The 3,938-nt window shown below is 39.3% G+C and overlaps 1 long non-coding RNA gene across 1 annotated transcript; it reads left to right on the top strand.

Moving 5' to 3' along the window:
- The first annotated feature begins 468 nt into the window (after positions 1 to 468).
- Positions 469 to 3,261, top strand: LOC101895998 (uncharacterized). Its single transcript, XR_225487.4, has 2 exons — positions 469 to 858; positions 1,244 to 3,261. It is a non-coding gene; the product is annotated as an uncharacterized LOC101895998 (long non-coding RNA).
- Positions 3,262 to 3,938: the final 677 nt, after the last annotated feature.

Here is a 3,938-nt window from a genome sequence, read left to right as displayed (position 1 = left end):
AAAAACTTGTTAAAAGTATGGCAAATAGGCTACAAATGGTGAAAAAGCAATGTCTATATGAGTTGCTTGTGGATGGATCCCCATCATTTCCCGAAAAAATATATCTTAGGCCATCAGAACCAAAAGTACCAAATTACAAAGACATTTATAGGAAAATAGAGAAAAAATCAGAAAAATATTTTGACAGCTAAGTTTTTAAAATATACAAATCTCGTGGCAGAAATAAGAAGCCGATTTCAATGGATAGCGACAAAAAGTTGGAGAATTCCAGAGCAACAAATTCGATTTTTATAAATATCTTCCATGTGAAAATCTAGCCTACAGTCGTAGTGTATCAATTCAATTTTGCAATGAACATTTTAAAATATTTTAGTATATTCACAAAATATCCTTGAAATCCTACAAAAATTCTGAACCTCCATACCAAAACATAATTACATCAACAACAATTTCTTTAAACAAATCTGGTTTTCCTTCCTCCCTACTCAGTACCAAAATAAAACAATTATGTGCCTGCCTCTCTGCCATTGCATGCAACTGACGGCATATGCTCTCTCATCGGCATTGCTTGTTTGTAGTTGTTGTTGGGCAAAGTAGGTAGTAAACATGCTGAGTACCTACCAAAACAACAAATTGAGTGAAATACTGGTATACTCAGCCAAATGCCGGCTGGCGGCATCAACCACTCGTTCTACTCTTGAGTTTCGCACAACAAAAATTCGTATCACCGCCACCGAAACCCAAGGCAAATCAGTCATCGTTGAGAGTTCAAGCAGTCAAGTTGTAAAATCGGAAAGGAAAAATCCGTAAACGTTCTGCAAAGAAAAAAATCTAAAATACCAAGAAATAGAAACAAAGGTGATTTGATGTAAAAAATTAAGAAACAGCAAAACAAAAATTAAATAAAATTATTTGCAATTTCTATCGATACCGGTTAAAGCCAAAAGTTTCGCATTTAAAAAAAAACGAGCACAGAGACATTGAATACACATTTTTTCGGTATACCTAAATTGAAAATGATTCGTTTTTCTGCATTCCAAGTGCCTATTGCGCAGTTCATGTGAAACGTGGCAACAATGGTTGTCAAACTAGTTTGTGTGTTTTGCGAATTGTAAAAGCGATTACGACGTGTAGTATCCATAAAAATTGCAATAAAATCAAATTTTTTGCTGAAGTCATAAAAGAATAAATTTCCAAATGTGATTTTTAATGAAAAAAAATATTTTCTATTCATCCATTTTAGATAACGAACGAACGCAAATCAAATATGACGCGCTACAAGCCAACAACGCCCTAACACAGACACACACATACATCCATACTTCCAATATGGGGACCGAGGGAGCTCTTACGCTTCAAGTCGACTCATTATACTCTGTGCAGTATGTCGCCAAAAGGTGGCGGCCCTCCGCGCGGTGGTCCCCGGGCAACGTCAATTTAAAGGGAATTGACGGCGAAAATGAGCGGCGCAAAGGTGGGGATTAGCTGCGTAATCCCAAAAAGGTGCTAGACAATCAAGTGGATTTCTAGCCCAAACAAAGCTGTTAGTGTGAGGCTGATCATCAGAGAGATATCACCTCAAATCAAGTGTTGAAGAATGCCCAGTCATTCTGAAGCGAATCGTTTGTTCGATGGATATGCTTAAGACGAGTTATCCAGAAGCTTATTGAGCACAGGGGGCCAGTGTGCCCCAAAATTCGAAGAGAAAAAGTCGTGTGTCGACTTTTTTGCCAATCAGAAATTATCATAAAGGTTAGATAATTGTGTAAAGATGCAAGACATCACCAGTGAGGGTGATTCAAGCGAAGAATCTTCAACGCATTGAAATGGATGCCGTAAAATCTGCACATCATCATAATTGCTGCAAAACACACAAACAACATCATCATCAAATCAGTTTGTCACAGTCGTTCGGTTGGAGTACCTATGGATTAGTAAGAACACTTGCCGCCCTACAAGTAAAGTCGAGGCTAGTCCACTGCGAAAAATCTGAAGGACAACACAAGCTGAGCTGCTGCATTATTTTCACATCACGCTTGATCAGGGGAAGTATGATGAGAGCTGCGCGAAGACCGTTCAAGCGGACATTTCGTTTGATCAGGGGAAGTGTGGTTTTAGTTGTGCGAAGACCGTTCAGGCGGAAACTCCGGTTATGTTAATCGATCTATGAAGACCTGCGATTTCGGGTAACGGTTCCTTGCCGGCCCAATGGATTCACCAAGAAAGGTTGCCCCCTCCCCCATCCTTTGGTGTAAACTGTTGAGGCAGCGTGTGGGTTGAGCCCGCATCTGAAACGCTAAAGTATTTGCGGCCCAAGCGAGAGCAAATAAACGATATTTCTGTTAGGGAGACGAATCGTAAAGGAAAGAGCCTTTGAAAAGATTTTTCTTCAAGAGTATCGGCAGTTTGCTGATAGTTTGGAATCTGTGAGTATGCCAAATGGATCTGGCTAAAATAACTCGAGTGGATGGTGTAAATTTTGTAAGGCAGCGTGTGGATTGAGCCCTTATCTAATTTGCGGCCCAAGCGAGAGCAAATAAATGATATTTCTGTTAGGGAGACGAATCGTAAAGGAAAGAGCCTTTGAAAAGATTTTTCTTCAAGAGTATCGGCAGTTTGCTGATAGTTTGGAACCCGTGAATGTGCTAAAGTGGCTGAACCCAAGTGTAAAATGTACGCAACAACAACACCCTCCAATGTGGAAGTTTTCATGGTACCGAGAAGACTCTCTGCAAAGGAAATGCGTCGGCATTTATCGGCAGCAGATCACACGGCCGTCTACGTCTAGTGGAGAAGAGAAATGGTATCGAATCTGGTCGGTGTTTACCGTCCAGAGAAGAAGAAGAACAATGGAGATTAAGAAAAATGTGTTTTTTCTTTGAATTCAAAATATCAAAAAGAACTGAAGTGTTCTACATCAGCGTGAGGAGTTTGATCGGGGAAGTCTCTCCGATTTTGCATAAAAAGCGAAGGTGTTAAATCAACCGAAGAAGTGTTCATCTGGGGAATTCTCTCCAGCTGAAGAAAATCTGTCAAGATGTCTTTGTCGAAGATATCAGTGAAGTTTGCAATCGTCGTCGCCTCGGCGATTGTGAGAATCGAGATTGGGATTGTCGTTCCAATTTTTTATAACAAGCTTAAAAAATCCAAAAAAAAATTAAAAAACCAATGTAAAATCCAAAAAAAAAAAATATTAAAACAATTAAAAAATGTTATACCCCCCACTCCCTGGGTGGGGGGTATAACGCCAAAAAAATGAAATTCGTCAATGTTCTTTTTATTTGTCATATGGAAAGGGTTGGGAGCAGTGTGAGGCAGAGAAAGAGTAGTGGTGTTGGCTATTGGCAACAAAATCTCATGAATGAAAATATTTTGTTGAGACATTACGACGTTGGAAGAGGGCATGCGCTATTCACGGGCGTGGTAGCTCCGTGGTCGCTCAGCTGTTTTTTGTTTTCTTCTATTCCTATTTGACAATGTTTTTTTGGCATAAGTTGAGTTTAGGGGCTATGCTTGGATTGACCTGAAATTTTTACCGCAGGTAGGTATTAGTAACCTGATTACGTCAATATAATTTTTTTGTGGGGGAAATACCCGGTTACCCGGTTATTCGACCCAAAATTTCGGATACAACATCCGGTTTATATCCGGTTCTACGTAACCGATATCAATAAAATGGGTATCATTTGAAAGCTTATGAAAATACCTATCCAACAAGTGGTCATATGACGGGGTTGCTGGAACCGGTTTCGGAGAAATTTAGGAAAATGTGCATTTTTGTATGAGTAATTTTTGAAAAACCCATAAAAACTCGAAAATGGACCCATTATAGGGTCTTAAAATCTATACACAATATTATAGCTAACACTATTGCCTTTCCAAAATGGTGTCACATGTGTTGATATCTTTGGTAGTTCCGAAGATATTGACTTTTAAAG

This window comes from Musca domestica, unplaced genomic scaffold (genome assembly GCF_030504385.1).
Source record: "Musca domestica strain aabys unplaced genomic scaffold, Musca_domestica.polishedcontigs.V.1.1 12, whole genome shotgun sequence".
Taxonomy (NCBI): domain Eukaryota; kingdom Metazoa; phylum Arthropoda; class Insecta; order Diptera; family Muscidae; genus Musca; species Musca domestica.
This window is presented reverse-complemented; position numbering and strand designations above follow the sequence as displayed.